Source organism: Lepidothrix coronata, unplaced genomic scaffold (assembly GCF_001604755.1).
Source record: "Lepidothrix coronata isolate B3197 unplaced genomic scaffold, Lepidothrix_coronata-1.0 Scaffold16, whole genome shotgun sequence".
Taxonomy (NCBI): Eukaryota; Metazoa; Chordata; class Aves; order Passeriformes; family Pipridae; genus Lepidothrix; species Lepidothrix coronata.
In genome coordinates this window covers 8,188,043-8,202,043 of record NW_016690196.1, presented here as the reverse complement: position 1 = coordinate 8,202,043, position 14,001 = coordinate 8,188,043, and the positions used below count along the sequence as shown (strand labels likewise).

At 41.2% G+C, this 14,001-nt stretch overlaps 1 protein-coding gene across 3 annotated transcripts in view; it reads right to left on the bottom strand.

The window, feature by feature from the left end:
• DAAM2 (dishevelled associated activator of morphogenesis 2) overlaps positions 1–14,001 on the bottom strand; it is a 223,758-nt gene that overhangs the window by 178,234 nt on the left and 31,523 nt on the right. For 2 of the 3 annotated variants that reach the window (XM_017806652.1, XM_017806655.1), the window contains exon 1: positions 893–1,093. The exons of the other annotated variant lie outside the window; for it this stretch is intronic. The gene's annotated coding sequence lies outside the window, so the exon portion shown is untranslated. Of the gene's footprint in view, positions 1–892; positions 1,094–14,001 lie in introns of those variants that run through there. 3 annotated transcript variants of the gene reach the window in all.

Below are 14,001 nucleotides of genomic sequence, written 5' to 3'. Positions count from 1 at the left end.
TAATACATTTCTCTTTATAATTCAGATAATCTCTTTTAAAACAATCAAACAAAAAAACTGAACTGTCTCAAAACTTAAGGGAACAAAAACTCAAAACATTGGCTACTATAACTGGATACTGTGCACTGTAGCTTTCTGCACGTGTGAACAATTTCTGGTTTAATTGCTTAAAACATCTTGCCTCTACTCGATTTTTCTCTTGAATTTTTACCAGCTCCCCACTTCAGGGAGGCTGATGCCAGGTGCAGCAACAGCGCCCTCTGTCCACTACAAGGGGAAATGGCATCTCGTGCCTCTGCCCTCCCAGGGCTGCCGATGGATTTAGTTAAATTTAAACAAATATATACAACATTTGCCCGGCGATACTTTGGCACGGGGATTCACAGTGATAACACAGTTTTTAAAAGTTTCTTATTTCTGTTGCACAAATATCAGTGCATTTTAAAACTCTTTTACATGAGACATGTTTTTACTCTGGAAAAGTAAGGGACAAGTCACTTCAAGATTCTTGAAAGTTTGGGGGGTTTTGGTTTGGTTTGTTTTTTTTTGTGTGCGTGTGTTTCAAATCTCCCTCTTTAATCATCTCCGCGAGAAAAGCCAATTACAACTCATACTAGCTTTCTGTCCCCCCACACGCAAAAGCACTTGCTGGTTTCTCCTTCCTCACTCCAGCAGCAAAGCGTCAATGTGGAAAGAGGATTTTAAAAAACAGGAGCACAAACACTTACAAATCCTCAAAGTTTTTCTACACTTTTATTTTGCCTCCATGTTTTCCCAGTTGCACTACTTAGAAGACCAAAAAAAAAAAAAAAAGGCTTGCAAAGAACATTACAAATTAACAAAATGAAAAACTGCAGCCCAAGGAGGAGGATGTGACTTTAGTTTGACTTACCAATTTTATCCAGCTGTATATTTTCCTACTTGCTTTTTACAGCGGCTGAGCTCAGTGCTCAGGAACGTCCATCCCGTGTCAGAGAGCCAGGCAGAGCGCTGATCCCCACGCTGGATGCTGCTGGGCTAGTGGAGCTGGGGTGCGTGCTGCTGCTCCTGCTGCGGCGGCAGCGGCTGCTGCTGCTGCTACGTGCGCTCCCTCGGACCCAGACCAGGAACTGCTTCCCATTCCCCAGCCCCGCTCCAGCGCTGCAGGCTGCGGGAGGCAGGGCCGGCCCCTGCTACTGTGCTGTGCTTTCTTAAAGGGACCAGCCCCGGCCTGGCAGGAGCGCACGGAGCCGGGAGCGACCGGCGCTGTTCGGGCCGGCGCGGCGAGGGGACGGGGGGGGCTCACTGCCGCCACCCCCCGATAGCCATCGCCGTGCGAGGCGGCTTCCTACGTGCCTCGGGAGCAAAAACAACGCTCTTCTACACAGCTTTCCTTTCAAGGGTTTCACGTGTTGCGGTTTTTAATTTTTGCTTACTTCACACCCTCCGCAACGCCGGTGGGGCAGGAGGCGGCGGGGGCTGCCCCATTCCCCAGGCCGTGGGCTCTGGGACCCTCGTGGGGTGCAGTGCACCCACTCCAACCTCCTGCTCCGTGCCTTACGCTGTGGCATACTGTCCTCAGCCCATGGTATGCAGCGGCACTGGGATCAGGGATATCCCCGGACATTCTGCTCCGTTTGACCTTAAGAGGTTTTATTACCTGTAATGGAGAGGATATGATTTAACTAAATAAAAAGCCCTCATTTCCTAGTTTTTCCTCTGCATCCTTTCTCTAGATAGCTTTAATCCCGTGTAAACCACTGTTTCTAGCATGTGTTCTGTTTTCTGACTTCCCTTTCAACTATATCTGATATTAATAGCTAGATTAACATGGGGGAGTTGTCTGCCTCGTGTGTGTTGCTGTCTGCAGTGGAAGAAACCACATTCTCCATTAATAGAAACACTGAAATTCAGAGATAGTAATACCATCTGCAAAATATCTCTCTCTCTTTTTTTTAACTCATGGAAATATATGGTTTGCTCTCTGTATGTGTAAGTCATTTGTTTTCATTACGGTAACTGAACTCTCATGATGACAGCATCAATCAACACATATCACAAGGCAAAGTCATATATACACATGAATATATGTATCTTTAGTGACACATCTAGAGAAAGCGAGTTACAGGGGAAAAATAGTGTCTTCAAATTGGCAGGCCAAACCAAAGAAGATGAGGCCAAGTCACCACTGTCCTGTCCTCTCTGCCTTAGTTTACACCAATGCACAATAAGCACAGAATGGCTACAAACTGCTAGCAAGCCATGGTGTCCTTCTATTTCTTTGGTCTTATGGAGAAGGACATGGGTACAAAGCAATCCAGCCCTTTTAATGATAATTGCCCATCACAAACAGGCTCAGTAGGTATCCGCTAACTGCTAGCATGTATACCTTCTGCCCCGTAAGCAAAGCAGCCATTTGGCCACATTACTAAATTATAATGTTCAGCACTATTAGCCTTGTATTAAACCACAGGGACCCATCAGCGTTTCTCTAGCATGAGCTGTATTATGTTCCTGCCTTTTTCAGCATAAAGCCTGGGAAAGTTTTATGTGATTTATACATGCAAACTACGTGTAATTTACGGTAGAAAATCACATCCTCCCCTCCATTCACACATATCTGTTGTCCTATTAATCCTCATTTCCCACTCACATCTCTTCCCACCACTTTTTTCATCTCATCCTCTAAGTCCTTTCCCATTTATTCTCTGTTCCCCCCTTCTGCCAGGTACTTCTGTAGCTGATTTCTACCTTTTGACCTCCACCTAACTGTCCTGATCCTCCCCTTCTCCCCTCTATACTCTCAGCTGCTCATTGGAAGAGGAAAGAAGAACTTAAAGGAGACCTGGGAAGGATAAACTGATTCCTTCTCTTCCATTTCTCCCCTTCCTCCAGCCAAGGTTCTGGAGCCAGAGAACTGTATGAAGCCCTAGAAACTAACTTGCAGCAGCAGGCCAAGGGACAAGGGTTAGGCAGGCTCACATGTCCAATGCTATCTCCCTTGTCACCTTAGCACAGTGAACCATTTATTATGATACAGTGTAACCAAGGTAAATAGCCCTTGTCCATTAGTTAAAAGTTAACAAAACACCCATCTTGAAGACAAAGCTGGTCATCCATTTGATACCTTAGCTAAGGTTATTGGGACATGTTCAAAACAAGAAGAGTTCATCTATGAGACAACAGTGTAAGGTGCTGCAGTGGATGGGGAATTGAATGGCAAAGACACCAATGATGGAGAGAAACTGGGGCTGGGGGGAGCTAAAGTGATGCTCCATTGCTCTGCACACACAAACCAAGAACATTCAAACCACCAGAAAGTGCCTAGCAGGAAACAGGTTTGTGCCACTAGAAGAATGATCTAATCACCATAAATGTTAAGATTAAAAATGAATATCTGCTGTTCCTTACGTATGTTGCTCCTTACTCTCCTCATAATCCCATGTGAAAGTTGGCCCCCTCTCACTGCAGCATCTGGATGTTCCATTGACAGAGCATTGTCTGATGGTTACAGCACAAGTCCTGGTTTCTATTACTGGCTGTAGGAGAAATGTGTAGTATATTAAATAAAGGACATAGAATTCAGATTCTGCTGCATGCTTCGATATTTAGTCATCAGTAAATGAAACTAGCTAAATCACTGGTTCTTTCTGTGACTCTGTTTCCCCAATAAAAAAGGTACATTAAACTCTGGTGTTACATATTTCTACTTACATTAGTAATGGCTTGGGATGAAAGCTGACAAAGAAGCCAGCATTTCATTATGAAATACTGAACTGGAGATACCTTAGTGAAAACTGAAGTGTTGCAGTTCGCAAAAATGTTTGATTCTGCAGAGTAATCCCCTTGGAGAAGAAGGGACATTTTATAGGAGCTATTTTGGTGTCTTAGCTTACAGAGAAGAGAAAAGCCAGAAGTCATGCCAAAGTTACCAAGAAAGAAAAAGCTGCATTTGTCTTTCTGAACAGTGTCTCCCATAAGGTCTACTTTCCAAGACAGCACAAACATACCTACAAAGGCAGCTCCTTCTGAATTTAGGAATAAAATGATTAAAGAAATCACCTGCCTATTTTGACAAGCATTTTTAGGTAGCAAAGACCAAGGTCAAAGCCAAAAAGCTGTATATAAGGGCCCAGAATAGTAAGGAGTGAAGACACAAGGGGAAAGGGACATACAAAACCAAACAGATTATTTGCTGCTCAAAAGAAGATTCCCTTCAGAAGGCAGAAGCAAAAGCTTCTCCGAGATGTTGCTCCACCTCTGGAGATATAAATTCTTTGTTAGATCCCTCGTCAAAACAAAAGGACATGGATATATTAATCTAACAACAAAAGAGCCCATTGTGAGAGGAGACACAGTGCCAGGCTGCCTGCTCCATCTGACAATGAGATTAAACACCATGGCTCTGTGCACTTGGCTGCATGCCTTGCCTGACACCACCACCCAAGTGCAGCCACAGGGTCTGCAGCTCGGTCACCACAGGGTACAGAACCAGCAAGACTTTCATACCCTCTCCACAGAGTTTTTTTCTACATATCCCCATGTCTCTGAAATGCCACACAATGTTTTCAGCATCTCTTGAGTGTGACATGTAGAGCAGTATTGCTACTATACACTGACATTGGATGTAACTCTGTGTTGGAACCATCACTATCCTTATTTATCAACAAACCACAGGAAACTGTCTCCTGTTTCTGAGGGGCTGAAATGAAGCATATATAGCTAATACAATAGAAATACATGTACATTCATTTAGTTAATATAATTTTTCTAAAATTATTATTATCTTTTGGCTCAAACCACACCATCAGATCTAAGGGCTGGATTCCACTCCCACTGACTGCCAGATGAATAAGAATGGAACTACGCTCCGATTCAGGGTTAAAGTTTCCAATTAAAGTTTTTCAATCCTAACCAACATCTTTAATGTGTTGATGCATGGTTTTGAGAGCTTGCTTGGAACTTTAAAAAAGTAGGGATCTGGAAAATGCTCATCTGAAATAACATTCATTATTAATTAAACACTAAGACTGTTAATGCCACCAGATTGTTTTGCACTTGATGAATCATAATGCGTGCACATACCTGTGCATGCATGTATGCACTTACACATGAGTATTCATACAGATATTTGAGTGAAACTGTGACAGAACTTATTGCTGTTAAGGTTAGCTTGAATCTAATATATTGCTGATGTCTTTCTTTTTCTGCAGCATTCCTGACACTGTGGAAAAATATGTTTCAGTTAGCTGTCTCTACAAACCCAGCACAAACATATATTTTTGGTGAATTTATTTTCTCAATTTAAAAAAAAAATGTTTAAGGTAAATAAATTTGTTCCTAGAAACTAAACCTTATCAGATCTGCAAGAATTGTGCACTTAATGAAAGTTATGGCATACAGCATGAAGATAATTTCCTGACAATGCCTTAAGTCAATGTACTAGCTATCAAACTAATTCTACCAATTGTTGTTAGATAAAAATATTTGGTTTCCATTTTATAAAATGGCCCACACCACAGAATTTACATCAACTACAACTACATTAAAATCTGTATCCATCATAATAAGATGTAAGATGCTGGTTTGGACTGTCCTGGAGGCAGCACATTTCAATTTTCACCCACTTCCCTATGTTTTCCCTGTTTACAGCTCCTTCTCTTTCACTGGCTTCTCAAGCCCGTTATAATACTCACCCCTGTATTGCTGAAGATTTAGTGAGTGGTCTGCACAAGTTGTCTGCTGACAAGGGAGTATGCCAGCCTGAAAGAAAAAAATCAGTATTTGCTGCCTCTTCGATAACAGCTATGGAAAGAGGAAGGATATTTGCCCTTCAAAAAGGAGACACTTAAAAGCTTTTAGAAACTGAAAGTCTGCTTTACTCCAACTGAAGGGTAAAACAGAAAAAAAAAAAAAGTGAAATTTTTACAGGAATTGTTTTATTTTTCCTTTTAGTTTTGCTTAGTATTTCTCAAACAGCTACAAAGTGTATCTCTGTTTTCAGATAACAGCCCAACTCAAACCCAGATATCTGAAGGCACGAACACAGAGATCTCAGTGATTTTCAGGAAAATCAAAACAATGTCAATACAGGGAAAGGTAAAGGGAAAGAGAAAGGCTACTTCCACTTCTTATTCTGACACAGGGTCTAGGCCAGGTTCTTTACTCTGGTTGACATCTGGTTAGCACAAAACCAAAGTGAAGAACTAATGTCAGAACTGCCCTTCTAACTCTGTGGTTTATAAGCTGATGGAGGTATGTTAAAACTGATGCCAAGTTAAAACAGCCTTGGAATTTTGTAAATGATAATTGGTTACTAATGGATCCTGAAACAGCTGCTTAGCAGGCATGGAGCTCCAGCTAAATATCCTCCTCTTTACAGAACTGGGGACAGAGCTATCACACTGCTCCTATTCTAGCTAGGAAACTCACTTCCTTCAAAAATGACTTCAATATTGCCAGTTCCGCGTGCTTCTAAGTGCTTTGTAGCATCTCAGTGGAAAAAGGTACCTGGAGGAACAAGTCTTGGCTCCATCTCTGATGCTGGGCAGGGGACAACATTTGCTTACTGTGTATTCTTTGCAGAAGAGCCAGAAGGATTAGTTACCGTTGGTGTGGCTTGCTAAACTCTGATTATTCATGTTCTCTGAAGTTTACATGCAAACTAATCATCAGCACTGATCCCTTAGTAAGAAGCTGAAATCAACCAGGAAGGCAGTTGATCTTATTATAGCAATTAATTGCAAATGATATTTAGTTTCAGTATTTGATGGCCAGGCTCTTTATTCTGGCTTTGGGGGCTTTGGTGTTTTGGTTTGGTTTGGGTTTTTTTTCTGTGTTGTTTCAAGGTTTTTTCCCTTCCCTTCATTACACCACTGTTAAGCTGCCCTGATTTTTCTTAGACAGAACTTCCATCACATTGAATCTGTCCTATTTTGTGACACAGACTTTCCTGGAGAACACTTGACCTTCTTTACAGGCATTCCTGTAAGCTTAGGAGTCCTGGAAATGGGACAATGTTCCTACGGAAAGGTGGCTCCTTATTTCTATGCAAAGGATGCTGAATTGCTTTCTTGGAAATCTGCTTGACTGCAAGGGTGAGGACAGGAGAGAAAAAAGATGTAAGCCATCTTTGTTGTACTTGGCAAGAGTGTTCAGTTTACTGGGAATGCAGAGCACCCATGCTCCAGTGAGGTGCTAAGTAGTATATGTAGGATTACCAGAAAGACTGGGTTGCTCTGGAGACACAAAATACATTGCTTTCTCTGTGAAGCAGTTGACTGAAGAGGGGCACACCCAGATTCTGCAAGGCTTAATTCTGTCGTGGTAGTCTGAGCCAGAGGGAGGCTTGGTGTGTGCCAAGAGAGCAGCACATATTTAACTAGGTAGTGGCCCTGATTCTATGCAAGATGTTCATGCGCAGAGACTGGGCTCCTAGAACCATTGTTTGCTTCTAAACGGCTGCACATGCAGAAACTTGTCACCTAGAGGGATGTAGCTAATCAAGAATGAATTAGTCAGTTTTCCAGAAGACTTCAAAGATGTAAAATGGTAATGTTTTAAAATTATGGGGAGTAAATCTGTTCCTCTTGAATACATATTCATACATAGCTAGAGAACTGGAGCTGTGAGCAAAACATCATATTTCATTTCACATAACAGAACCTAAAGTTTAGCACTTGTATTTTCTGTATTGGTTGTCTGTGAGGTTGTAACAGTAGTGGAAAGCACTTAGGATATTGACAGAGGGAGAGTATCATGCCTATGAAGACAACCACAGGAAACTCACTGCTCAGTGCATCAGAAGCATGAGCATCTTTAATTCAGCCACACTTTACACTCATTGCACTCATGCAAATACTGCTGCAGAGTTGGAGTCAGTAGGGAACTGGTTAATAGGACTTCACGGTATTTCAGATCCTGTAAAGTGAAAATATCATGGAAAGAAAAGGTTTCACATTATTTTGTCTCTGTAAATGATTGTTGCAAGCACTACAAGAGAAACAGAAAGGACACTGAAAATCATGAGACACTAGATGTAATTAGCCTTCATGCACAAATCGAATGCACAAGTTCTTAATAGACTAAAACACTGAGGGATTCTAAATTGCACCAAGGAGAAAGACGCTGACATTAAGTTTTCTTCTAATTGTCGGTCACACTGGAAGAACGAAGAATAGAATAAGGAAAGATAGATGAAAAATAGAGCATTGAAAAATCAAGAACATTACTCAATTACCATTTCCAATAAGCCTATTTACTAACTTACAAGAAATGCCTCTAGTTTAGAGTATAATTACAACCAAAAGCAAGTTAATATACTTAGACTGAGTAACAGTGTGACTACCACTTGTAGCATGATCTAGATATAAGTTCTATTCTGTTGAAATGGTGATGGGATAAAGAGACAGATGGGGTATAAGATTACAGTTTTTATGCCATTAGGATATCTGTTGCTTCTAAACACACCTTGTTTGTCCATAACTGGGGGATAGTGAGGTTCTGTTTGCTGTAACCTTACTCTAAAGTTGAAAAACCACCTCACCACTTTGCAATAGGCAGAAGATTCCTCTTGTCTGTTGAATGTAGGTAACATCATACATGCTTAAGAAAAGGGAAATGATAGCTAAAATTCTGTTCTTCTCCTATTCCCTACATGCAAATCAGAACTAACTTGGATGATCCGTGTAGTTTCTGACTTGCCCTTCTTTGTCTCTCTGTAGGTCTCTGTTCAGTTCAGATTCTCACCGTGTAGGAAGAGCCTCCCTCAGATGAGTTAGTACAGCTGATTTGACCGAAGAGATGGTCTTTTGGAGGAACAACTGCAATAAATAAGTCCTTTTAGCTTTCTATCAATATAAAAGGCATCTTCAATGTTTTTTGACTTTCAAAAGAAATTACAGAAGAAATATCTACAGAGGTTCCAGTATGGTCTCTTTTAACTTCAATAAAGGACTGGTCTTCCAGTGTCTGGATGAAACTTTGTCTTAAACCAGGATAATTTGAAGCACATGCTTGACACTAAGCTAGAGAAGATGCAGGTAGTAGATACTATTTGAGAATATAGCAGCAGGAAAACATTTAAAGGGTTCTGATCTCTTCTCTGTGGTGACCAGTGACAGGACCCATGGGAATGGGCTGAAGTTGTGTCAGGGGAGGTTTAGGTCAGATATTAGAAAAAGGTTCCTCACCCAAAGAGTTATTGGGCACTGGAACAGGCTCCCCAGGGCAGTGGTCACAGCACCAAGCCTGACAGATTTCAAGAAGCATCTGGATGATACTCTCAGGCACATGGTGTGACTCTTGGGGATGGTCCCGTGCAGGGCCAAGAGCTGGACTCGATGATCCTTGTGGGTCCCTTCCAACTCAGCATAATCTGTGATTCTGTGATTATTTACTGAAGTACTCAGCAGCGCTCTTAATACACTCTACAATCAAACCCAGTATAAATATCTCACATGTACCACTATATCTTCAAATTGATTGCATCCGCATTGCAGACAAATTGTTGATTTGTTACTCTACACACTAGCTTGACTATAGGGATCATAAGTGATCACTGATGAAGATAAAGAAAAAGAAACAATTTTTTCTGCACAGAGTGCGATTAACATATAAAAGATGGTTTTCAGCTGATACAGAACTATTGGCTTTGTATTCTTTCTATCAGCTGCTCCAGACAGATGACTTCCAGGATTTAGGAGGAAATCTGTTACGAATTATTTGCTTTTATCATTCAGCTAATTTTCTTGTTGTTGGGTTTTTTTAATTATTTTTTATTAAAGCCAAATGATTGTGCTCCAGGACATTCCACAAATGCTGCTGTACTGTCATTTTAGGAAATACCATTAAAGCGACCTTTTCCTTGTTTGCTTCCCATGGTATTTAACTAAGCTGTTTTAAGAGAAACATCATTAGATTTGTCAATTCCTCCATGTGTGCCTTAAGGTTATTCATAGACACTGTAGTCTTCTGGGGATAACAGAAAAACAGGGCTTCGTTTTCCCTTCATTAACCCCATTTTCCACTGAAGTAGCAATATCAAGTTTAACACAGGTCTATCAACATTGGCCAAATTCAGACTCTCTATTTTTATTTTTTTTCCTCTGTAAGAATTTGATACTAGTGAAAGATACATTAGAAACATAAGAGAGTGAAGTCCTCTATCCAACTTTAAATTGTATATAGCACAGGAAGCAATTCTGCCACTCCCCCTTCCCCCAAAAAACCTTTCACCACAATTCTTGATTTTTGTTCTGGCATGACCTATTTTAAGAGGATGTTGGACAGTAAATCCCAGTAGCACTTGGCCCAAAATAGTATGTGCTAGCTATGATCACAGTTCTTAGCTGCTTTGACTCAGCCATGAGAAAAAAATAGATTAAGGTATGACAAAGCACAGAACAGTTGAGGTTGGAAAAGTCTTCTGGCAATCATCTGCTCCAAACCCAGTGCTCAAATGGGGGCTCAACAAGAGGAGGTTGCCTGGAGCCCCATCCAGTCAGGCTTTGAGTATCTCTACATATGAAGCCTCCACAATCTCCCTGAGCAACTTGTTTCAGTTTTTTGATCACTCACACATTGAAAGTTTTTTCTTATGTTTAAATGGAATTTCCTATGTTTCAGCTTGTGCCCATGACCTCTCATCCTGCCACTGGGCACCATAGGAAAGCATCTGACTCCCTCTTCTTTACTCCCTCCACCATAAAGTATTCATACAAATTGATAAGCAATCCCAGGTCTCTCAGTCTCTCCTCATATGCCAGATATACCAGCCCTTTAATCATTTTTGTGGCCCTTTGATGCACTCCTTCTTATGTGTCCATCGCTCTTTTGCACTGTGGAACCCCAGTGGAACTGGGCACAACACTCCAGATATGTCCACAAAAGCTGAGGAAGGATCACCTGTTTTAACTTGTTGGCAATGTTCTTCTTAATACAGTCTAGAGGCCATTGGCCTTCTTTGCCACAAGGGTACATTTGAGACTCAAATTGTTGCCTACCAGAACTCCAGGTCCTTTAGCAGAAAACATTTTTCCAGTGGGATGGTCCGAGCCTTTACTGATGCATGAGGTTTTTCCTCCTCAGGAAAAGGACCTGACATTTTTACTTTGTTGAATTTTATGAGATTCCTATTGAGGTGCCTCCAGACAGCAGTATGACCATCTATCTATTAATCTTTCTTTCCAGCTTTATGTTGTCTTCAAAGTTGCTGAGGGTACACTTGGTCCCATCATCCAGGTCATCAAGGAGGTCTCTGATCAGGCCACAGTCTACTCTCCTGAAGTCCATGGTTGTGATCCTGGTTTTTTAATTGCTCCCTCCTCTCAGGATCCTGAACTCTACCATCCCATGGTCACTGCAGCCAAAGCTACCCTTGATTTTCACACCCCCAAACCATTCTTCCTTGTTTGTAAATGCCAGAGCAACTCCTGTCTTCATCTCAACCATTATCTGTGTTAGGAAGCTGTAATCACTCCAGAAACCTCCCGGGTTTCTTGTGCTCTGCTCTATTGCTCTTCTAGCAGACATTGAGGAGGTCATGAGCCTCCTTGAGTTGCCTAAAGAAGGTGTCCTCTACTCATACTTCTGATATATAACAGACACCCACCAAAGCATTGATCTGGTTTATTATCCACAAGCTCTCAATTAGCTTACGGTCCATCACCACAATGAGGTAGTGTCAAGCAGATGCTATCATTGGAGAACTATTTCACAGCAACATCAGGCTCCTCCTCTGCTGCAGTTTTTCCTTTCTATGATTTCCAAGGAACACTCAGAAATGCAAAGATATTCTGTTCTGGGAGCCCTCATGCCCATTTAAAGCAATACCACAGCTCAGGGTCAACTTAAAGCGGTTTCCCTGCATACCACATTTCCTTCCCAGTTTGCTGGTGTTGATATTTCTTTTCCAGTCTCCAATCTTGCTGCCTGGGACTTCACCACACTGACACATGGTAGACTCGGACCTCTACCTTCCTAGAAAGAATTTCTACAAAACCTTTTCAACTCATCAATGTACAGAAACCCTTACATGGTCCTGGTTACCTTGGGGCTTTCAGCTCCCTAAAGAGCAATCCTTAGCCATGCAATTCACATGGCATTACATCTTCTCATCCCTGAGTCTAAATCTAAGGTAGCTTACTCTATGACACTCGCAATTGCAACATTTTTTCATTCTGATGAACAAACTGGATTTTAACAGGTGACCAAATCTTTGTTCAGCTACATGTAACAACTATAATCTTACTTATCAAGCAGGCCTGCTTATTTCTGTAGTATTACTTTTGGTATGGAGCATTGTCTGATTCTGCATTCACATCTGCATCTATCAGTGCCACAGCATCTCACTGTGCAATGAAGTGATCCTTGTTTCCACCTTCCTCACATACCATGTAAGACAACCAGGATGTAACATCTGACAAAAATCAACAGGCATGCTTCTGTGCAATTCTCATTCATTTCAAAGAAAATTCCTGCCCAGCTGACACTAAAGCAGTGAGTGTGTGGAGTTCTAAGCAGCATTGCCTGGCATGTTATCTATATGCACTCCGAAGTGGTTTTCTCAAAAGAGCTGGCAGAGATGGAGCAGGAAAAGAGAGATTTAATGCCAAATTTCTTCACTTGATGCAAATATCAGCCCCCTTGAATAATAATTTGACATTCCTTAGCAAAGACACACTCTGCCTTTGAAATATTTACTATTCCTTTACTTTTTATAACCTTAAGAAAATTTGGGAGGAATGTGAACTGTTTTGGTTTTTGTCTTCCTATGACGGCAGAGATTTATTTATAGACAGGAACTGCAGGACAGTTCTCACGTGGCTGCTGAAAATTAAAACAACATGTAGAGTTTTGTTATGTTTTGCTTTTATGCCTTTACCGCTACAATCTCTCCCTGCGCTCCCTAAACCCTTGTTATTGTAACCGGAGCCACATTTTGCATCGCTACAATTGCAGGGTTATGTAAATTCCAAAGGCTTTAAAGGAAAGGGCCTTCAGATTCTACACAGGGACATAGGGAAGTTGACACAAACAGTTATGCCCAACATCTAGAGAGAGACAAAGGCATTTATAAATTGTCAAGAGACAGGAAGCAAGTCTCAGCCTCAGCATCAACCTGAAGTTTTCTAAACCTTTAGAACTTACTGGTTTCATTTAAATTGATTGTCCTCTCATTTTCAGTGTTGTGATTTGCTAGGGCCAGGCAAATTTCTTTCAGTCACTTCTGAAAATCTTCATATGTCCTCTCTCACTTTCCATCAGTGTGTACTGGTTTACCCAGGAGGGCCAACAATAGAGTTCTACATGTACAAAAATTTTCAGACTTGAGGAACTGTATTTTTACAGTAATGATGAAAATGTGCATGTTGAAATGCACTACTTTACTGATGATGATTTTTATACTAAAAAGAAAGCCACAATAAAAGAGAAAAACCATACTCATGAAAGTCATTAAGGTAATAAAAAGTATGCTCCTGACTCCTTGCAAGCAGTCTTTATGGCACTTAGGGATGGGAAGAAGTGCGATACATATTGCACATCTGTGAACTTCTGAGTAACAAAACTGTAATGCTGACACTAGGTGTGCATTTCTGTGCGGGCATGGGCAAGCCAATTCATGTTTCTGACTCTGTACTCTCTAAAAGAAGATAATAATGCCTGACTCAGACTGCATAAGCTCATCTTAGTCTCCAGTGTTTATTCAACTCAGCTAAATGACAAAAATGTTTAGTCCACTTCTCTAGCCTTGCTTCTATTTCAGTTCTAAATCACCATTAGGCAAATCATGCTTAAACCTCAGACAAAAAACTACATTACATTATTCCTGAAATATGTGGAGGTTTTGCTCAGCATGGTGCACCTCAATCACCAGAGTGTGCTAATGAGAGCTCAGGGAAATTACTGGTTTTGTGAAAAGGTGCAGCCAGAACTCCCTAGCCAATTCAGCTGACACTATAAGAAAGAATGAGGCTGTGGTGGCACTCCAATAAGCTGCTTTCTATAGCTGTTGAGTTTTCT